Source organism: Pristiophorus japonicus, chromosome 1 (genome assembly GCF_044704955.1).
Source record: "Pristiophorus japonicus isolate sPriJap1 chromosome 1, sPriJap1.hap1, whole genome shotgun sequence".
Taxonomy (NCBI): Eukaryota; Metazoa; Chordata; class Chondrichthyes; family Pristiophoridae; genus Pristiophorus; species Pristiophorus japonicus.
In genome coordinates, this window is record NC_091977.1 from 429,203,478 (window position 1) to 429,227,530 (window position 24,053).

Consider the following 24,053-nt stretch of genomic DNA (forward strand, 5'->3'; position numbering starts at 1 on the left):
CCACTTCTGGTCTCTTGCAAATCTCTGATTTTTATCGTTTCACCATTGACGGCTGTGCCCTCAGTTGTCTAGGCCCTAAACTTTGGAATGGACTCCCTAAACCTCTCCACTTATCGGTCCTCCTTAAAACCTACCTCTATTACCATCTGTCCTAATATCTCCTTATGTGGCTCAGTGTCAAATTTTGCAATAATGCTCCTGTGAAGCACTTTGGTACATTTTCTTATGTTAAAGTGCTATATAAATGCAAGTTGCAGTTTTTCTGGTGTGATCAGGCAAAGAATACATCACATACTGCTGATGTGGGATTTTCAAATCACTGAAGTTTGACAGTGTACCAAAAGGCATCCACACCTGATGACTATGAGACTAACAATGAAGCAGAAGTGCTACACCACTATGTACAGTATCCTAAATGATGATTACTGCAACAGGATCAAACAAGGTGATCATGACGGGAGACATTACCACACATCATCAACTTGTATTTATATAGCGTCTTTAACGTAGTGAAACATCCCAAGGCGCTTCACAGGAGTATCATGAGATTAAAATTTGACACCCAACTGCAGAAGTAGAAATTAATGCAGGTGAAAGAGACATGCTTTGAGGAGCGTCTTGAAGGAGGAAAAAGAGAGGCAGTGAGGTTTAGGCAGGAAGTTTAAGGCACAGGCACCAATGGTCCAGCAATTATAATCAGGGATGCTCACGAGGGCAGAATTACAGGAGCGCAGACATCTCTGGGGGGTTGTGGGGCTGGAGGAGATTCCAGAGATAGGGAGGGAGAGGAGAGTACATGGAGGGATTTGAAAATAAGGATGAGAATTTTGAAATCAAGGCGTTGCTTAATCGGAAGCCAATGTAGGTCAGTGATCACAGGGGTGATGGGTCAGCGGGACTTGGTGCAAGTTAGGACACGGGCAGCCAAGTTTTGGATCACCTCTAGTTTACGTAGGATAGAATGTGGGAGGCCAGCCAGGAGTATTTTGGAATAGTCAAGTCTAGAGGTAACAAAGGCATGGGGATGAGGGCTTCAGTAGCAGATGAGCTGAGGCAAGGGCGGAGACGGGCGATGTTATGGAGGTGGAAATAGGCGGTCTTAATTACGCTGCGGATGTGTGGTCAAAAGCTCCTTTCAGGGTCAAATATGACACCAAAATTGCAAACAGTCTGGTTCAGCCTCAGACAGGAGTTGGGGAGAGGGATGGAGTCAGTGGCTAGGAAATGGAGCGTGTGGCGGGGACTGAAAACAATGGCTTCGGACTTCCCAATAATCAGTTGGAGAAAATTTCTGTTCATCCAGAACTGGATGTTGGACAAGCAGTCTGACAATTTGGAGACCATGGAGGGGTCGAGAGAAGTGGTGGTGAGGTAGAGCTGGGTGTCATCAGCAAACATGTGGAAACAGGTACTGTGTTTTCGGATGTCGTCGTCACAAGGCAACATGTAGATGAAAAATAGGAGGGGGCGAAGGATAGATCCATGGGGGACACCACAGGCAATGATACGGGGCGGGAAGAGAAGCCGTTGCAGGTGATTCTCTGGCTACGATTAGATAGTTAAGAATGGAACCAGGGAAGTGCAGTACTACCCATCTGGACGACAGCAGAGAGGAGTTGGAGAAGGAGTGTGTTTTCAACCATGTCAAAGGCTGCAGACAAGTCGAGAAGAATGAGAGGGATAGTTTGTCTTTGTCACAGTCAGAAAGGATGTCATTTGTGACACAGCTGTTTTGGTACAGTGGCATGCACGGAAACCAGATTGGAGGGATTCAAACATGGAATTGCGGGAAAGATGGGCACGGATTTGGGAGGCAATGTGTTCAAGGACTTGAGGAAAGGGAGGTTGGAGATGGGGGTGCTAGTTTGCAAGGATGGAGGATCGAGGGTTGTTTTTTTTTTTTAAAAAAGAGCGTGATGACAGCAGATTTGAGGGAGAGGGGACAATACCAAAGAGAGAACCGTCATCAATGTCAGCTAACATGGGAGCCAGAAAAGGAAGTTATGTTGGCAGACCCCTGACATGGTTTCATTGATCCCAATACGGTCAGGAAGAACAGCACCAATGATATCCCAATGACAAAATGGATCAAGCAATGCATATCACCTTTCGGCAGCTAAACAAGCAACCTCAATGTTAGAACTGGGCAACATGACTTGCAGGACATTATAATTATTAAATCTGAGCATGAGAGAGAATGCTAGAATGACCAAAGTTTAATATACTCTACTGGCAATACAAATGCTGCCTCGAAGCCCATCAGATGCTTAGATGTAAAGCAAATGAAAGTCCAAGCATTAAACAGAAGCTCTGCAGTACCAACACCGCAGAGCTTGCCTCAAGTATAGCATTTATGGATGTTGCCAAGAAAATTGCCAACCACAGGAATGGTTTGATGAGAATGACTAAATAAGAACATTGCTTGAAGAGAAACAGAGGGCACATACATGCCTACCCTCTTATCCCAACTCCCCCGCAAATTATTATTTTTTTTTTAAAATCACCACTAAAATATATTAGTAGTCTGGCCCAAGCTAGGTGGAAGCAAATTAAAGATAATTTACTGGAATTCTTTGAGGATATAATGAGCAAGGTGGATAGAGGTGTACCGATGGATGTGGTGTATTTAGATTTTCAAAAGGCATTCGATAAGATGCCACACAAAAGGTTACTGCAGAAGATAAAGGTACGCGGGGTCAGTGGAAATGTATTAACATGGATAGAGAATTGGCTGGCTAACAGAAAGCAGAGTCGGGATAAATGGGTCCTTTTCGGGTTGGAAATCGGTGGTTAGTGGTGTGCCACAGGGATCGGTGCTGGGACCACAACTGTTTACAATATACATAGATGACCTGGAAGAGGGGACAGAGTGTAGTGTAACAAAATTTGCAGATGACACAAAGATTAGTGGGAAAGCGGGTTGTGTAGAGGACACAGAGAGGCTGCAAAGAGATTTAGATAGGTTAAGCAAATGGGCTAAGGTTTGGCAGATGAAATACAATGTCGGAAAGTGTGAGGTCATCAACCTTGGGAAAAAAAAAAAAACAGTAAAAGGGAATACTATTTGAATGGGGAGAAATTACAACATGCTGCAGTGCAGAGGGACCTGGGGGTCCTGGTGCATAAATCCCAAAAAGTTAGTTTGCAGGTGCAGCAGGTAGTCAGGAAGGCGAATGGAATGTTGGCCTTCGTTGAGAGAGGGATGGAGTACAAAAGCAGAGAGGTCCTTCTGCAACCGTACAGGGTATTGGTGAGGCCGCACCTGGAGTACTGCGTGCAATTTTGGTCGCCTTACTTAAGGATATACTGGCTTTGGAGGGGGTACAGAGACGATTCACTAGGCTGATTCCGGAGATGAGGGGGTTACCTTATGATGATAGATTGAGTAGACTGGGTCTTTACTCGTTGGAGTTCAGAAGGATGAGGGGTGATCTTATAGAAACATTTAAAATAATGAAAGGGATCGACAGATAGAGGCAGAGAGGTTGTTTCCACTGGTCGGGGAGACTAGAACTAGGGGGCACAGCCTCAAAATACAGGGGAGACAATTTAAAACCGAGTTGAGAAGGAATTTCTTCTCCCAGAGGGTTGTGAATCTGTGGAATTCTCTGCCCAAGGAAGCAGTTGAGGCTAGCTCATTGAATGTATTCAAGTCACAGATAGATAGATTTTTAACCAATAAGGGAATTAAGGGTTATGGGGAGCGGGCGGGTAAGTGGAGCCGAGTCCACGGCCAGATCAGCCATGATCTTGTTGAATGGCGGAGCAGGCTCGAGGGGTAGATGGCCTATTCCTGTTCCTAATTCTTATGTTCTTATGTTCATTGTTGGGGCATAAAGAATGATGAAACAGAAATCTATGCAGACCAGCATCACACAAAGCACTTCTTTGGTGCGAAGATAAAAGAGGTGCAAGTCATACCAATACAGCACCTGACGAGTGTGAATGGTACCACCCCATTTACTGACTAGGCTGAAATCACAGATGCTACTTTAATGAACTACCATCATTTTTGATTAAGCTTTCATCATAGTCACACAGCCGCTACACATACCATGAATGAAATCCCCAAGATTGCCAAGGCTAGTAAGGCCACCAGGACAATTAAGTTCCATGACCGGATGAGATTCCTGCAGCTGAAGGGCGCTCACTAACATTTACAACATTCCCTACAACTTGCATTTATATAGCATTTTTAACATAGTAAAATGGAGGATTTCCAAACCTGGAATTCACCACATCACCAGTGAAAGTTCTGGCAAAGGCACGCAACCATCCAAGAGAGAAAATACCTTTAAATTAAACCTTATTTATAAGCTTGATCACAAGACAATTGTAAGGATATTTAAATTTGTGTTTCTAAATTAAAATTGTATCACATTGCGTGGTCCACTACCACATTTCTTATTGCACAGCATTTAAAAACATATGCAGCATAAATGTAAAACTTGATATTAGAGGCAAAAGACAAATGTTATATTCCAATGTTATCACTGCCATAATATTAGGAATAGATAAGTATACACAAATTAGGGAAACATTCCAAATAAAATTGCTATGACTCAATATCTCAATTCACAACAACCTTTCCAATCAGTAAAACTTGGTAGTAACAAGATTCAACTTAGTTGTTTGATAACAGGTTATTAGTCTGGGAATAATCAAGGTGGTCACTGTGCTAGAGTGGTTAATTTCTGATTTCCCAATTTTCCTTCGCCACATGGCAAGTAACTGAGGTTCCAAACAGAGCCTGTGGCTGGGGTGGGGTTGTGTGGTTGGAGAAACGAAGTCAGCTTTCATATTCCATCTAGTGGTTTTATAACAAAGCAATGTTGAAAGGACTGGAAGAAATCATGTGTCATAACCTCTCGGTAACTGACAAGTTCCATACAGGGTTCCAGACACGGGATGGGGAATATAATTCTAAAGGCCCAGAATTTGCGATGGGTAACCAGTGTTCGTTGTTCTTACCCGAGAAACTGACCTCAACTTCAGGATTTAGCAGATGCGCATCCCAATGTGGAAATCCTGAAGTTGTGGTCGGTCATTCACTGTTCTGACACTGGCTGCGCTGTGGAGCCCCCTCTCTTCCCTTCCCCAAACCTCACCTCCCCCATAGCCAGCAATCAGTGTAATCCGGGAAATCAGTGAAACTGACTTGGGCTTTGCCGCAGTAATATCGCTGTTAAATACCCCATTAAAAGTTAGAACTTGTTGAATTAGGTGTAACTGGGGTTGCAACATTGTATTGACTGCTAAACAAACAAATGTTATGGCCCTGAAAAACTGATTTAATTTTGTGGAGTGTCAAATTTCTCCATTATAAAGAAATTAAAATTAAGAAACTTATACTTTAAAAAAAAGTTTGTTCATATTTTTCAGGTTTAGCTTTTCCCCATGCAAGAGCCCCAATCTTTGTTTTGTTAACATTATTAAAAAGTCAGAACAAAAATTATTCACTTACTGGCTCCCGGTCTGTGAAAATTCTACATTGTGATTGGCTGCTTAGACAGCTTGTTCATGTCAGAGCAGCTCGCGCTACACTGCACGTCGAAAAAGCAAAACTTCTCGCCAGATCTTAGTGGGCAGCTTTCTTTGAGGCCAGTGGTGAACGAGTTTGCTTCGCCGCTAACCGCAAATTACGGGTCAATGTTACACTTATTTTTGGTGACCTTGCACTCGTCAAGTTGCGAGGACATCAGTTCTGGCCAAATTTTGTACCACATGGATGTATCAAGCAATCTTTGGACAGTAGGAACACAGTCTGTCTGGCAGTCAAAGGAGATGCTTACTCTTTCCAAACATACTATACCAGTTCAAAATATCCTTTTTCACATCCAACAACTTTTTGGCTCTCTTGAGACAAAGCCAATTTTTGTACTGTTTAATGCTGCAAACACAACTAAGTTGAGTTAATATTGCCCAAACTTATTTCCTTAAACTCTGCAGAGAAAGAGAGTGCATTTATTCAATCAGTCTGCTAGATTTGATCCAGGTCCTGGAGGTGAAACGCCAATGCTCTAACCCACTGCGCAATGCATGTTTTTTTTAAAAAAAAGCTATGACTGTATACTTTAGGTTGTAACACAATCCACGATTCAAATGACTGAAACGGAGCCATGCACACTCTCGTAGTTTTAAGGTATCAGAATCCAACCATTGCAGCATGTAAATCCAAGTTATCCTAAGCAACAAGCTGCTCCAAAATATTCCAATTGCAAAGTAAAATATCTAGCATTATACAGGAACAATGAACATTCCAGTCTTTATATAAATATATAAAATTTGAAGATGATCCAAGAGTAGAATGTTATAGCTCATTCTTTCCCCCTTATATACACACATGGAGTTCCTGCGCCTCTTCTATTTCTGTAAAAAGCAAGGACAGATCCTGCATCTGCCTGAATTTATTACACACTGAAAATTATATAAAATATTTCTCTACTTTCTTACCGTTGTGATGAAATGAAAGCAGATGTGCTTGACTTGAGTGTATGTGATGCAGTCATGCATAGCTAGTGTAGAAAGTTAAGAACTACAGTTGGATTTGAATTGCAGCAGTTTTTGTGCACCTGATGCTTGGTGCTGTAAATCTAACTAATTAATGCACAATATCCAGTGTTTTCCTTGCAAACTATACCACACTGACCTGCTTTTTTGAATTTCATTCGTGAAGATTTTGCTCATATTACGACTGGCAGACATACTGGAAATAGATCCTTCTGCAGTTAAAAATAGCAGGTAGGAAAATGAACAAGCCACCCAAGCTATTCTAAAACTTCCAGAGGACCCAATGCTACCTAAAACTTCCCTACGCCAGCCACAAACAAAGAGAAACCATGGCTCAAATTGTGAGCAGATGTCACTAGAAAATAAAATATTTAGCAGTTTGTTACTGAATTGCTTTTCAGTTCATCCATAAAATCTATTTACGAGTATACATGAAACAGTATTAAAGTTACATATTCCAGTTTCACAGGGGTTATGGCTGCTTTGTGTTTAACAGAAATTTACAATAAGATTTTAAATAATGGGCTTGGCATCATAATTAAACTGTCCCTTTTGATTTGTTTACAGTTTGCTCAGTCCATGGAGATTTTAATTATATTGACAGACAGTAAGTTAACAGATAGATCAGGTTGTCATCAACCATGGGAGAAAATGACTAGACTTGGAGGAATTACTCATGTGTGTCTAAATTTACTTTTACTTTTGATTTATGCAGACAAATTATAAATTCCAATACAGAAATTCATTTTTAGCTCTCAGTAGCTCAGATGATTAGGACAGCAAGTTGCTTAGCCAGGTGAGCAGGGTCCCCATATCTGTGCCGAGTTAGCTGTTGTAAGTAAGCTAAAATTGGTCTCAGCACCTCTGGGTTAGATACAGGAAAAAGTAAAAAAAAAACAGGGCATGCTTCCTGCTCCTGATTACTTAACAGCATGACTGGAAATGAGTAAGTGGTTTGGGGATTGGGGATGGTTGGAAAGGGGGACAGGCTGTGCCTAACTACACTAGTACACAGTCGAATAGCCTGCCAACAGACTTACATGGCCATTGTACATGTGTGAATCTACTTGTGAAAGGTACTGGGAGTGAAAAATGATTCAAACATTGGCTGTCTAGTTGTTTTTTTATTATAAATGATTACATTACAAATAAGAAAAATTAGCAAGACACACACACACGACATCAAGTCAGAGGATTTGCTGTTTTATGCTATGTAACGTGACATATAGTATCAAGGCCACTAATACAGTAATTGAAGTCGTCAAATTGTGCTACAGGGTATTAGAATTTTGTGCAGATGTTAGTGAACTTTTCAAGTTCAAATTATATGATTATATAAGGGGAAGGATGGGGAGGAGGACAAAGAGCAGCAGTCATGAGAAGCAACAGGCAGCAGCAGGAGGCCGAATTTCAGAGCTGTGGAGAGCAGCGCCACCTATATTGGCAATGAGCAGAATTTTCAACTTCTTTGGGGACACAAAACAAGTGGTAGTGAATCAGCTTTGCATTATATACCCTGCCCGATTTTCCTTTCCATTGTAGTCATTAGAAAAAGAAAATGGGCGGGTTGTACAATGGGCAGCCAATCCACTACCGCTTGTTTTACCCCCCGGCTCAAGATGAAAGGTCTCATAGGTAAGCAAGAACAGTGTCATCTATCTTGGGACCATCTATTGAGGACACAAAGACAAGTAAAATTAACAGGAAACTTTCATCTTGTTACAATTAAATTGACATGGAGGAACCAATTAAATTGAGGAACCAATTAAGTGTTACATGACAAAGTGCGTGCATATGCTATAGGTTAAACACAAACTCTTACTGTAGGACGCAGATAAATTATTAGTTTACAGAACAGGCCCAAATTAAACTTTGTTTTGGGGTAGGAGGGGGTCCTTGTGCATGAAACTCTTTTTGGAGTTCACCTGCAAAAACATAAAACATTAAACGGTGCCACCCGACCTGGGTGACACTCCAGACATTTACAAGGCCCTTTTTTTTTCCCCCCTTTTTTTTGTGTTTTTCTTTTTTTGGTTTTTTTTTTGGGCACTAAAATCACAATTTTCCCCAGTGCCCCCTATAAAAAGGGAAGGGGGACACTAAAAGCACCGGCAATTAAAACAAATTAAACTTAAAAACGTAAAATCAAATTAAAATTTGATTGCCGGGTGTGATGATGCACTCCAGTCCCTCCGGTGCCCACCTCTCGCGGAAGGCCGCGAGCGTACCGGTGGACACCGCGTGCTCCATCTCCAAGGACACCCTGGACCGGATGTAAGAGCGGAAGAGAGGCAGGCAGTCAGGTTGAACGACCCCCTCGACCGCCCGCTGTCTGGACCGGCTGATGGCACCCTTGGCCGTGCCCAGGAGCAGTCCTATGAGGAGGCCTTCGGACCTACCCGCTCCCCTCCGCACAGGGTGCCCAAAGATCAGGAGAGTGGGACTGAAGTGCAGCCAGAATTTCAGGAGCAGCCCCTTCAAATAATAAAACAGGGGCTGCAACCTTATGCATTCCATAAAAACATGGAACACGGACTCTTCCAGACCGCAGAAATTGCAGGCGGCCTGGGAGTCCGTGAACCGGCTTAAAAATTTGTTGCATGGCACTGCTCCGTGCACCACCCTCCAGGCCAAGTCCCCGATGAATAGTGGGAGGACCCCCGCGTAGAGTGCCCTCCATCGGGGACCCCCGCCTCCTCCGGACGGCAAGATGGTACGCCATGGCGTGTCCGGACGGTCGGCGAGGATGGCAAAGTTGAGGGTGTGCAGGAGCAGCCAGTACAGGAAACCCCTCCGCGCGGAACTGAAAGGCACAGAGGGGATTTCAAGTTGTGAGGCGCCGGCCCCCGAGGGAGGTTCCGGGGTTTGGCGCCGATGAGGAATTCCGTCCGGACGGGGGTCAGTTCGGACGGGATCTCCCCACGTGCTTGAGCCTCCTCGATGCACCTAACGGAGTCAGGGCCCAGAGCTGTTTTTAGCGACTCGATGGCATCGGTCGCGTGGCGGACGTTGGCAGAATTTAGGCGCCGCGCCAGCGTGTCTGGCGCCATCCAGCCCGCTCCTCCGCCATCGAGCAGGTCCCTGACCCTGGTCACCTCACCAGCCACAGCCCTCTCTTCCGACCGCCACATAAAACCTCGGCCGTGGAGGTACGGATTCCCGAGCAGCGGTTCCTGCAGGACGGCCGCCACTCCAGCCGGCGGAGAGCTGCGCTTGGTGGAGACTTTGTTCCAGACCCTGATGAGTTCCCTGTAAAAGACAGGCAGCTCCCGGAGGGCGGTCCTGGCACCCCCCAAGTTTCCTTGTGCATGAATCCCAAAAGGTTAGTTTGCAGGTGCAGCAGGTAATCAGGAAGGCAAATGGAATGTTGGTCTTCATTGCGAGAGGGATGGAGTACAAAAGCAGGGAGGTCTTGCTGCAACTGTATAAGGTTTTGGTAAGGCCGCACCTGGAGTACTGCGTGCAGTTGGTCACCTTACTTAAGGAAGGATATACTGGCTTTGGAAGGGGTACAGAGACGATTCACTAGGCTGATTCCAGAAATGAGGGGGTTACCTTATGATGATAGATTGAGTAGACTGGGTCTTGGAGTTCAGAAGGATGAGGGGTGATCTTATAGAAACATTTAAAATCATGAAAGGGATAGACAAGACAGAGGCAGAGAGGTTGTTTCCACTGGTAGGGGAGACTAGAACTAGGGGGCACAGCCTCAAAATAGAGGAGCCAATTTAAAACCCAGTTGAGAAAGAATTTCTTCTCCCAGAGGGTTGCGAATCTGTGGAATTCTCTGCCCAAGGAAGCAGTTGAGGCTAGCTCATTGAATGTTTTCAAGTCAAAGATAAATAGATTTTTAACCAATAAGGGAATTAAGGGGTACGGGGAGAGGGCGGGTAAGTGGAGCTGAGTCCACGACCAGATCAGCCATGATCTTATTGAATGGCGGAGCAGGCTCGAGGGGCTAGATGGCCTACTCCTGTTCCTAATTCTTATGTTCTTATGTTCTTATTCTACAGATGGCAGTTTGGTAAATTAAGAGGAACTAAATGAAACTTCCCCTGAGATATGCATTCTCGAGTGCTCTGTTTAAAGTGAAAGACAGTCACTGTGAAATAGAAAATTGTTTATTCATGTTGAGAAAGCGTGTAAGGCACCAGGTATGTTTATGCAAAGATAAGCCAGTTATATAACAAAGAGCAGAAAGAAAGCATTACTGTGTAGCATAACGTTATGTTAACTATCAGTATTTGGAAAGATGCTGTAATATACAGTATCACAATTCATAACAGCCTTCCCAAAAGACAAATCAGATTAGTATAGCACAGAAGGAGGCCATTTGGCCATCAAGTCTGCACTGGCTCTTTCGAAGAGCAATTCAATTAGTCCAACTCCCCCGCTCTTTTCCCCCATATCCATGCAATTTTTTTTCCTTCAAATATTTATCCAACTCCCTTTTGAAGATTACCATGGAATCTGTATCCACCACCCTCGTGTCGTCTCTAGCTCTTTTCCCAATCACCTTAAATCTGTGCCCTCGGTTTATCAATCCATCAGTTGCTGGACACAGTTTCTCTATTTACTCTATCTAAACCATTTATGATTTTAAACATCTATTATCAAATCTCCTCAGCCTTGAGAACAACCTCAGCTTCTCCAGTATATCCATGTAACTATAATCCCTCATCCCTGGAACCATTTTAGTAAATCTCAAACCTTCATGTCCTTTCTAAAGTGTGGTGCCCAGAATTTGACAATACTCCAGCTGGCAGCGAACTAGTGTTTCAATGGAGCACAGAGCTCGATCTGTGAAGATAGACGATGTTTGCATAGGTATCTGCCCTACTCCAAAACTGACATTTTTACTGATGTGGATATAGTGAAAAAGGTTTCTGTGCATCATGAAGTGGAATATAAACAAAGATTCAGAGTGCATTTGGAATCCCTCCCAAGACAATTATTAGAATGCGTGTCACCTACAAAACATTTAAAATTTCAATTCTGTATAATTGAAAGTTTCTCATCCAATTATACAGATATTACATTAGACATATGTTATTTCTAAACATGGTGGTGCTCCAGTGTTTAAGGAGCAACCTGGTTAGAGATCCCAGTCTTCAAAATATTATGCTGGAAAACTAGTGTCATCATTCTTAACATATCCACAGATCACTTAACAGATAGCTGCTCAAGAAATATTTACATTAGTGTCACCTAGATGAGACTGAAAAACAAGTCTTTTCTGTCATTCCTAAAGGGGAAAAAAAACCCACAGGGGACTAATTTGTTTTGCCTAAAATGCAAATTATTTAAATTAAAGTAAATGTGCATGTGATGGGGGTAAAGAAATGAATAGCAATTATGATCCTGGGAGGTAATAGGTAATAAATAATTGAAAGAAATTACTAGAATATTGGCAAATGATTTTTCATGGAGTAACTAAGACACTAATCCTGGTGTAGAAAATTAGAATTGCCTTAATGGAAACCTGGTTAACACTGGGGAATGGGTATGAATTTTATGTATCGGAGTTTAAAATATTTATAAGGACAGAAGGAAAAAAAGTAACAGGGCAGAAAGGAAAGAAAATAAGCTTTCAATAATGGCTAGTCTGAAAGTTATCAAAACAGGAGATTGTGGAAGTAACAAGATTGTGGAAGTAACAAGATTAAAGTCTGTTTAGGTAGAAATCCAGACCAAAGAAAAGGTCATTATTTCCCAGTGGAAGCATCCATTATACCACAAAGATAAGTCCACAGGTTGACAAAAAAACACCAAGAACTTAATTCCCAGACATTTGACATTCGTGATGTTGTGACTTACATCACTTCTACTTCCTGCATTCCAGAACGGCATAGTTGACCTTAATTGAAATTAAGGAATGGAATTATTGCTGGGTGATTGGAACAAGTCCAGCAGGAAGGTTTCTGCACTTGTCAAAGACCAATAGCCAAAAAGCAAGGCAACAGAATAGCTCCAAAACCAACAAATTGGCACGGATCCTCACTTCACCTGTAGCAGGAATTATTCCTGGGAATAGCTAATATTCTCCAAGTAGCATCAAAGCCTCTAAGATTCTCAACTGGATTGCCAAAGATCCTTTGTATTAAAATGTATCAGAACACAAGATCATCATAAGAATTTGGAGGAAGCCATACAGCCCTTCAAGCCTGCTCTGCCATTCAATATCATGGCTGATCTTCTACATCAACTCCACTTTCCCACCTAATGCCTCGATTCCCCTAGAGTCCAAAAATCTATATCTCAGCCTTGAACATACTCAATGACTCAGCATCTGCAGTCCTTTTAGGTGGAGAATTCCAAAGATTCACAACCCTTGAAGTGAAGAAATTCCTCCTCATCTCAGTCTTAAATGGCCCACCCCTTGTTCTGAGACTAAGCCCCCTGGTTCTAGACTTTCCAGCTAGGGGAAACAACCCCTCAGCATCTACCGTCAATCCCCCTCAGAATCTTATATGTTTCAATGAGATCACCTCTCATTTTTCTAAACTCCAGAGTATAGGCCGAATCTACTCAATCTCTCCTCATAGGTCAACCCTCTCATCTCAGGGATCAATCTAGTAAACCTTTGTTGCACTGCCTCCAAGGCATATGTCCTTTCTGACAGAGACCAAAACTGTGCACAATACTCTAAGTGTGGTCTCACCAAAGTCCTGTACAATTGTAGCAAGACTTCCTTACTCTTGTACACCAACCCCCTTGCAATAAAGGCCAACATGGCATTTGCCTTCCTAATTGCTTGCTGTACCTGCTTGCTAACTTTGTTTTCTGTTCGAGGACTCAAATCTCAGACACTAACATTGAATAGTTTCTCACCATATAAAAAATATTCAGTTTTTCTATTCTTCCTACCAAAGTGAATAACCTCACAATATACTCCATTTGCCACCTTATTACCCAATCACCAAACTTGTCTATCATAGGCAGTCCCTCAGAATTAAGGAAGATTTGCTTCCATGCTAAAAATTAGTTCTTAGGTGACTGAACAGTCCAATACGAGAACCATAGTCCGTCACAGATGGGACAGTCGTTGAGGGAAAGGGTAGGTGGGACTGGTTTGCCGCATGCTCTTTCCGCTGCCTGCGCTTGGTTTCTTCATGCTCTCGCCGATGACTCGAGGTGCTCAGCGCCCTCCCGGATGCACTTCACCACTTAGGGCGGTCTTTGGCCAGGGACTCCTAGGTGTCAGTGGGGATGTTGCATTTTATCAAGGAGACTTTAAGGGCATCCTTGAAACGTTTCCTCTGCCCACCTTTGGCTCGTTTGCTGTGAAGGAGTTCGGAGTAGAGAGTTTGCTTTGGGAGTCTTGGGTCAGATATGTAAACAATGTGGCCTGCCCAGCAGAGCAGATTGAAGCACTGACCACACAACGTTGGGGATGTTGGCCTAGGTCGAGGACATTAACGTTGATGCATCTGTCCTCCCAGTGGATTTGCAGGATCTTGCGGAGACATAGTTGGTGATATTTCTTCAGCGATGAGGTGTCTACTGTATATGGTCCATGTCTCTGAGCCATACAGGAGGGCGGCTATTACTAATGCCCTGTAGAGAATGAACTTGTCTATATCACTTTGCCAGCTGTATCCTCCTCACAGCTTACTTTCCCACCTAGCTTTGCATCAGCAAACTTGGATACATTGCACTTGGTCCTTTCATCTAAGTCATTAATATAGATTGTAAATAGCTGAGGCCCCAGCACTGATCCTTGTGGCACCCCACTAGTTACAGCCTGCCAACCTGAAAATGACCTGTTTATCCCGACTCTGTTTTCTGTCCATTAACCAGTCCTCTATCCATGCCAATATATTACCCCCAACCCCATGAGCCCTTTCCTTGCATATCAAACTTTTATATGGCACCTTATAGAATGCCTTTTGGAAATCCAAATATACTACATCCATTGGTTCCCCTTTATCTACCCTGCTCGTGACATTTTTCAGAACTCTGATAAATTTGTTAAACACAATTTCTCTTTCATAAGATCATGTTGACTGTGCCGAATCCTATTATAATTTATTTTTTTATTAAAGTGCCCTGTTACCACTTGCTTAATAATGGATTTGAGCATTTTCCTGATGACTGATGTCAGGTTAACTGGCCTATAGTTCCCCATTTTCTCTCTCCCTCCTTTCTTGAATTTCAAGGTTACATTTACTGCCTTCCAATCTGCTGGGACTGTTCTAGTATCTATAGAATTTTGGAAGATCACAACCAAGGCATCCAATATCTCTCAGAACCCTCAGATGTACAGCATCAGGTCCAGGGGATGTCAACTTTTAATGCCATTAGTTTCACAAGTACTTTTATTTTTGGTATGCTGGGGCCTCACTGGAATTTTTAGATGTACAGGCAACAATAACTTATTTATATAGTGCCTTGAATCTGGCAAAATGTCCCAAGGCGCTTCACAGGAGCGTTATAAAAAAATTTTACATTGAGGTACGTGAGGATATATTAGGACAGCTGACCAAAAGTTGTCAAAGAGGTAGGTTTTAAGGAGCATCTTAAAAGGAGGAAAGAGGGGCAGAGGGGTTTAGGGAGGGAATTCCAGAGCTTAGGGTCTCGACAGCTGAAGGCACAGCTACTAACCGTGGAGTAATTAAAATCGGAGATGCTTAGGAAAGCAGATATTTGAGGGTTGTAGGGCTGGAGTACATTAGAGAGATAGGGAAGGGCGAGGCCATGAAGATATTTGAAAACAAGAATGAGAATTTTATTTTAAAAATTTGATTTGAGGCATTGCTTAACCGGGAGCCAATGTAGGTCAGTGAACACAGGGTGATCAGTGAACGGGACTTGGTGCGAGTTCAAGACATGGGCAGCAGAGTTTTGGATGAGCTCAAGTTTATGTAGGGTGGAAGATGGGAGGCCGACCAGGAGTACATTGGAATAATCAAGTCTTGAGGTAACAAAGGCATGGATGATAAGCGGTATTTTTTTTTTTTAATTTGTAGCCAATCGTTCCAATTCTTTGTCAAATCACAAACGCCAGAGGTCACCTTGCACATGCCAAGGATCACTCTGCGCCAATGCTCTTAGCCAAAAGGCCTAGAGCCACTGCACCGTTCCTGGAAGTACTGCAATACCAGGTTCGTGCCATGGAGGTGGATGGGTCAGGTCCCCCACACACCTCCGTGGAGGTGGATGGGTCAAACCTCCCCACCCACCTCCCGTTTCCAAAAATGCAAGCATATACCTTCCTGACCAGGGAGAAACCACCCGGAGGTCATGGTGGCTGGTCAGAAACGGTACTACACTTGATCTTAGCCAAAAGGCCGAGAAGCGATATTCGTGATCATATAATGGTTACAATACGGAAAGCGGCCATTCGGCCCGTGCCGGGTCTCTGCAAGAGCACCTCAGCTTGACCCACTCCCACGATGGTGCGGCTACGTGGTCGGAAGCTCATCGCGGGGTCAAATAAGACACCAATGTTGCGAAAAATTTGGTTCAGCCTTAAATGGTTGACAGGGAGGGGGATAGAATCAGTGGCTAAGGAACAGAATTTGTGGCGGGGACCTTCCCAATATTTAGTTAAAGTCTCTGCTCATCCAGTATTGGATGTCGGACAAGCAGTCAGACAATTTAGACAGTGTGACAAAAGGTCATCGACCACAAACGTTAACTCTGTTTCTCTCCCCAAAGACGCTGCGTGACGTACTGAGTTTTCCAGCATTTTCTGTTTTTATTTCAGTTGCTTTTGAATTTAGAGACAATGGAGGGGTTGAGACACGTGGTGGTGAGTTAGAGCTGGGTATCATCAGTGTATATGTGGAACCCGGCATTATGTTTTCTGATGATGTCACTGAGCAGCAGCATGTAGATGAGAAATAGGAGAGGGCCAAAGATAGATCCGACAGAGGACCAGAACATCTTGATCCTAGGACTCGTGCTGTGGTGAGAGTCTGAATAAATTCTCTAACAATGGATTGAGGGGAAAGGAACACTTTGAAAAAACAGACTCTGATCATGGCTAGCTTTTGGAAAGCGTAGTGACGGTACAATCATTTTGAAGCATATGATGGCAAATTTTCATTTGAAGAGCCCTCTGTTTTAAATAATTTGTGTTCATCAATTTTGTTGATTTGCTTCTTCTCTTCCTCCATTTTAATCTCTTTCATATTTTTAGTTGTAGCCTTCTCTTTTCTCCCTCACCAAAAAATGATAAAAATATTGATAATTCAATAATACACACCAGCAATACCACCACTACTAAGGGTAGTCTAGGGGAGATCTGGAGATGGTTTCAACTTTACAAATGGGAGAAGTACATGTAGGGCTCAGACAGCCCCATGCATTAAACTCCTCTAAAATGGAACTTTATTTCTAAAAAGCTGCCCTCATGTCTCCTTGCCCAAGAAGTCCAGTTTCCAATCATCTGTGATCTGTTTGGGACACTCTTAAGTGGAACCCTGCAAGAGGGTGCACGGCTCTTAAATGAGTCTGTCAAGAGTATGAATGGATGTATGTATGTCGGGGGGGGGGGGGGGGGCAGGGAGATGGCATACAGTTCATTACCAAAAGTACTCAACTAGGAGTACACATTTTCACATTTGTTCAGTGATCGTGCACTCTTATTGGGGAGTTTCGCTTGACGAGGACACAGGTTGGAAATCAGCATTAACGTTGTAGTCATACCTCTGACCTGCACCCTCGTTACAAGGCTTTCCAGTGGAATGCAGGATTTCAGATTTTACCCTTGTGTGGAATGTTAGATTTCACTTTTGTGCTTTAGTTCACTGGATTTTGCTCTTGGTTGGTTTTGCTTATTTTTGTGTGACCACCTGGAGAATGGCATTGGTTGATCATTATTGCTTTACAGTATGGGTAAAACAGAGCTTGCAAACAGTTTTACTTTTCTTTGAATAAAGAGAGCAATGTCTTTGCTGATAATAGCTCTATAAGTTTGTAAGCTGCTGATTCTGGGAATAAAAATCCTGCAAAAGAAAACATGGACTCGCTGTTTTGGAAAGATAAGATATTAGACTATATGCAGACGATCTAATCTGCTCGAAGACGAATAAAAAAGGCTTTGTCCCAGTTCATCAGCACAAGTTGTAATGTGGAAGCAGAGAACACAACCTTCTTAGCTGAGGAAAACACTAACTGGTGCAATAGCACACATCCTGTGGTTTTAGAAGACATGGTAGTAGGAAACTTTTATCCGCAACACTTGACTACGATAGCATGCACTGTACATGGTTTCTTCAGAAATCTTAAAGTCTTTAGTGTGTAAATGCAACATGATTTACAGGACTGAATGTTCACTTTTGTTTTAACATTCTCAAGCAGATTTAAAAGTCTACAAAACATTTGTAAAAGTTATTGGTCTTGAGCACCATAATTAGCAGTTTCATTCCTTAAAATTTCAATTGACCAAGTGGAAAGGTGTCAAACATGAATTCACAGCTAAATTAGTCAGTTCCCAGATGCCCACAGCTTATTGAATAGATTCCAGGCCATTTATAAAGTTACTTTGGCACTTGAAGGTTACCACAGCAAGACTCTCATTGTTACAATATGTAGATGGTGCTCATTTTAGTTTTAAATTAAAGTTCAGTCTGAGTTCTATGATGGTCAAATGAAGGACTCCGTAATTAGAGATACGCATCAAATTTCAATTCCAATAAACACACTAATAACAAAGATGGTACATAAATACAAAACCTACGGAGTTCACTCTGCCAGTAGCAAGGACTTTTTTGCAAAACAGAAAAAGACCATAACACTTGTCCCATAATGGATTTAGTGCATTATACGAGACAAACGCCACACCCACTTTAGCCCTGAACATTGTTGGACATGACATATTTATGTTGTGTATTGTATTCAATTGCTATGAAACATAGAAGTCCTATGATATCCTAAAATCAAAACACCCACTCAGATACAATTCCTCAAACAAGAATGGAGCTCCTGGATTTTTTTGCCCCCAAGTTAGAGACTGTCTTTTTTTTTTAAATTATGTTATATGTGGACGTCACTAGTAAGGCCAGCATTTATTACCCATCCCTAATTGCCCTCGAAGTGGTGGTGGTAAGCCACCTTCTTGACAACTGTGTGGCTTGCCAAGCCCTCTGAGGGGAGTTAAGAGTCAACCACATTGCTGTGGATCTGGCATCACATAGGCCAAACCGGTTAAGAACGGTAGATTTCCTTCCCTAAAAAAGGACATTAGTGAACCAGATGGGTTTTTAGGACAATCTGGTCGTTAGATGATCACCATTTCTGACTGTCATGAAGAGATAGCTAGAGCAAATAAGGGGTTGGGGGTATATCCACAGGACAATTGAGTACAAGATGAGGCATACTATTTTGTTTTTGTGTGCAACAACTTTTATTTATATAGTGTATTTAACATAGTAAAACGTCCCAAGGCACTTCACAGCAGTGCTATAAAACAAATAAATTTGACACCAAGCCACGAAGAAGAAATTACAGCAGATGACCAAAAGCTTGGTCAAAGAGGTAGGTTTTAAGGAGTGTCTTGAAAAGGAGGAAAGAGGTAGCAAGGCGTAGAGGTTTAGGGAGGAAGTTTCAGAGCTTCGGATCCAGGCAGATGAAGGCACAGCCAATGATGGTTGAGCAGTTATAATCAGGGATGTTCAAGAGGGCAGAAATCTCATGGGGTTGTGAGGTTGAATGAGATTACAGAGATAGGGAGGGGCGAGGCTATGGAGGGATTTATAAACAAGGAGAATTTTGAAATCGAGGCATGGCTTAACCAGGAAGCCAATATAAGTCACAGGGGTGATGGGGACTTGGTGCCGAGTTTTGGATGACCTCAAGTTTATATCGGGTAGAATGCGGGAGGCCAGCCAGGAGTGCATTGGAGTAGTCAAGTCTAGGAAGTAACAAAGGTATGGATGAGGGTTTCAGCAGCAGATAAGCTGAGGCAGGGGTGGAGGTGGGCAATGTTACAGAAGTGGAAATAGGCGGTTTTAGTTTTGCCACGGGTATGTGACTGGAAGCACATTGCAGGGTCAAATTACGTCTACGTTGCAAACGGCCTGGTTTAGCCTCAGATAGATGCTAGGGAGATGGAGTAAGTGGCGAGGGAATGCAGTTTGTGGCAGGGATCAAAGACAATGGCTTCAGTCTTCCCTTTATTTAATTGGAGAAAATTTAGTTACAAAATTATAAGACCTTAGTTAGGCCACACTTTGATACTGCGTCAAGTTTTGGTCTCCTCACATGGTGGGTTATATTGAGGCTTTGGAAAGGGGGCAGAGGAGGGCCACTAGACTAATTCTCAGTATAAAGTATCTTGGTCATCAAGATAGGCCAAGAGAGTTGGGACTCTACACTTTAGAGAAGCATAGACTTAGGGGGATCTGATTGAGGTTTATAAGATAATGAAGGGAATAGATGGTGTTCCAGTTGACAGTTTGATAAATAGGTTAGGGAGAACCAGGGGCCACAAATGCAATTTGTACAAGGCTAGATCTAGGTTTGATGTCAGGAGGTTATTCTTTTCTCAGAATAGTAGACCTCTAGAACAGCTCGTCATTTCACAGTGGATGCTGATTTTCTGGATTCCTTCAAGCGAGAGCTAAACCTGTTTCTGGCTGGGGTGGAGGTCACCTCTTACAGAAGGTAGGCACTGCAGGGAATTCAGGGCCAGAGTGATCTCCCGGACTAGGTTCAATTACCTAGATGGGTCAGAGAGGAATTTCCAAGATTTTTTTCCTCCAACTGGCCTGGGGTTTTTCTATTTGTTTTTTTGCATCTCCCAGGAGATCACAAGGTTTCAGGTGGGGTGGAGTGTTTATATTGATACACAAGGTATCGCAATTGTATGGGACAGAATCAATGGACCAATGGACCAGAGGGTCTTTAACTGTCCATAATTGTTCATATGAAGACAGTCTTCAAAAGGATGTGGGAATAGATATCATAACCACTAAAATTAAATAATGGGCGGGATAGTTCAAGTGAGGGGAAATTTAAAAAATTAAAGAGAAAGGAGAAGGCAAAATGCAGGGTAGCGATAGGGGTAATAATAACCAGAGTGTGACAGGAAGGAACCGAGCGTACAAAGATGAGTGCATCAGAAAGTAGAGTCAGAGTAGGGAAAAATGGTAAAAAGATAAAAATTAAAAGCTCTATCTGAATGCACGTAGCATTTGTAATGAGATAGATGAGTTGACGGCATAAATAGAAATAAATGGGTATGATCTGATAACCATTAGAGATGTGGTTGCAAGGTGACCAAGGCTGGAGAACTGAATATTACGGGGCATTTGACATTTCAGAAGGATAGGCAGAAAGGAAAAGGAGGTGGGGTAGCTCTTAATAAAGGATGAGATCAGTGCAGTAGTGAGAAATGATACTGGCTCAGAACATCAAGATGTAGAGTCAGTTTGGGTGGAGATAAGGGAAAGAAATCACTGGTGGGAGTGGTCTATAAGCCCCTTAACAGTAGCTACACTGTAGGACAGAGTATAAATCAAGAAATAATGGAGGCTTGCAAGAAAGGTACTGCAATAATCATGGGCAATTTTAATCTTCACATCGATTGGACAAATCAAATTGGCAACGATAGCCTTGAGGACGAGTTCATCGAGCGTATTCGGGATGGTTCTTTAGAACAATATGTTGTGGAACCAACCAGGGAGCAGGCTATTTTAGATCTGGTAATGTGTAATGAGATAGGATTAATGAATGATCCTCTAAAGAAAGGATCCTCTAGGGAAGAGTGATCATGGCAGGTTAGAATTACAAATTCCGTTTGAGGGCAAGAAACGTGGGTCTCAAACTAGTGTCCTGAACTTAAATAAAGGCAATTACAAAAATGTATGAAGACAGCGTTGGCTAAAGTGGACTGGGAAAATAGAATACAGGGTAAGACAGTAGATGAGCAGTGGCAGAAATGCGAGATATTTCAGAACTCTCAGCAAAGGTATATTTCAGTGAGAAAGAAAGACTAAGAGAAGGATGAACCATCCATGGCTAACTAAGGATGTTGGTAGTAGCAAATTGAAAACAAAGGCATACAATGTTGCGAAGATTCGTGGTAGACCAGAGGATTGGGAAATTTTTAGAAACCAGTAAAGGACAACTAAAATAAAATGAGAGTGAAGATAGATTGATACAAAGATAGGTGAGAAAGCAAGTTGTGAAGAGAACACAATGAATCTGCAAAGGGATAGAGATAGATTAAGCGAGTAGGCAAAAATATGGCAGATGGAGTATAATGTGGGAACATGTGAGGTTATCCACTTTGGTAGGAAAAATAAAAAAGCAAATTATTTAAATGGGGAGAGACTACAAAATACTGTGGTACAGAGGGATCTGGGGGTCCATGCACATGAAACACAAAGTTAGCATGCAGGTACAGCAAGTAATTAGGATGGCAAATGGAATGTTGGCCTTTATTGCAAGGGGGATGGAGTATAAAAGTAGGGAAGTCCTGCTACAATTTTCCAGGGCGTTGGTGAGACCTTACCTGGAATACCGAGTACAGTTTTGGTCTCATTTAAGGAGGGATATACTTGCATTGGAGGCAGTCCATGGGGGTTCACTAGGTTGATTCCTGAGATGAAGGTGTTGTCCTTTCAAGAAAGGTTGAGCCTACACTAATTGGAGTTTAGAAGAATGAGAGGCGATCTTATTGAAAAATACAAGATTCTAAGGGGGCTTGATAGGGTAGATGCAGAGAGAATGTTTCTCCTCATGGGGGAGATCTAGAACTAGGGGTCATAGTTGCAGAATAAGGGGTCACCCATTTAAAACGGAGAGGAGGAATTTTTTCTCTGAGGGTCATGAATTTTGGAATTCTCTACCCCGAAGAGCTGTGGGAAGCTGGGTCATTGAATATATTTAAAGGTGAAGATAGACAGATTTTTGAACGATAGGGGAGTCAAGGGTTATGGGGAGCGGGCAGGAAAGTAGAGTTGAGGTCAAGATCGGATCAGCCATGATCTTATTGAATGGCGGAGCAGGCTCGAGGAGCCAAATGGCCTACTCTTGTTCCTATTTACGTTCTTATATCATGAAGTCTTATCTATGACATCTAGCTTCGATTTGGCAAAATATGGCATATAAAAGAGCACGGTTTAACAGCTCTTGAGGGCTTGAAAGATAGAGCTTGGCCACTCTCTTGTCTGGTTAAGCGAATTACTCAAACCAGTCAATAAAGTTTATTCCACATACTCCACTACAAAGTGTTGCATGCTTACTTGAAACATGTTGCTGTGAACCATAAATGGAAAGAGGTTGAATGCTTACAAAGATCTGTCTCTCTCCCTCACCAAGTTCATCTCATCTACAAGATCTACCTCTTCCTCCCTTGCAGGCCCTCATACGAGCCAACATTGTACATGGTTCCCTGTTGTCAGGTACGGTCCCCTTCCTTTTCAAAACCGTGGTCTCACCCTCTCTTTCCTCTCAAAGTGCCGCCGCCCTGTCCAATCCATGCCCATTTAGTTTAACACTCCCTGTCTGAATCCCTCCAATCAGTGCTCATCAGTGTCTCAGCCCCAAAACAGCCTAAACCAAAGTCATGAACAAAATTCCTTGTGACTGTGATGCATTATCCTTCCTCATTCTCTCTGCAACCTTTGCAACAGTTGACCAAACCATTCTCCAAGCCAAGGAGAACCAGAGCAGCAAATTTAAACAGGGGGATAACCGGCAGCAGCAGAGCCTGTCGGGAGAGTGCGATCAGCAGATACCAGACATCCTGGTTAGCACAGAGTCTGGAAAGAGCAGGCAAGTTACAAATTAGTATTTAGTTTATTGGTTAGTATTTTGTAGTCATTCGTGTTTTGTTCAGTGGTTAGAGTTTTACTGTTAGCTGAACAGTTAAGTAGCCTTAAAGCTAAAAAAAAAGTTTGAAATAACTGTTAGCTAACGGGAATGTAAGCTGTGAAGAGCACGCAAAGAGGCTACAAAGGGGTACTGTATAGACAGTTTAAGTGAGTGGGCACGAACACGGCAGATAGAATCAAAACATAAGAAATAGGAGCAGGAGTAGGCCATTTAGCCCATCGAGCCTGCTCCACCATTTAATATCATGGCTGATGTGATCTTGGGCTCAGTTCCACTTCCCTGCCCGCTCCCCATAACCCTTCACTCCCTTATGTTCAAAAATCTGTATCTCCACCTTAAATATATTCAATGACCCAGCCTCCACAGCACTCTGGAGCAGGGAATTCCAGAGATATGCGATCCTCAGAAGAAATTCCTCATCTCAGTTCTAAATGGGCGACCCTTTATTCTTAAACTATGCCCCCTAGTTCTCGATTCCCCCAATAGTGGAAACATCCTCTCTGCATCTCACTTGTCGAGCCCCTCAGTATCGTGTATGTTTCAATAAGATCACCTCTCATTCTTCTATACTAATGAGTAAAGGCCCAACCTACTCAAACTTTCTTCATGTCAACCCCTTCATCTCAAGGAACAACCTAGTGAACCTTCTCTGAAATGCCTCCAATGCAAGTATATCCCTCCTTAAATGAGACCAAAACTGTATGCAGTACTCTAGGTGCAGTCTCACCAATACCCTGTACAGTTGTAGCAGAACT

The 24,053-nt window shown here is 42.7% G+C and overlaps 1 protein-coding gene and 1 pseudogene across 3 annotated transcripts in view; both read right to left on the bottom strand.

Annotated features, from left to right (window-relative positions):
* The window catches only part of mapre2 (microtubule-associated protein, RP/EB family, member 2), a 146,300-nt gene that overhangs the window by 111,470 nt on the left and 10,777 nt on the right, over positions 1–24,053 (bottom strand). The window lies entirely within an intron of this gene.
* LOC139278829 (U2 spliceosomal RNA) lies at positions 15,578–15,812 on the bottom strand (annotated as a pseudogene).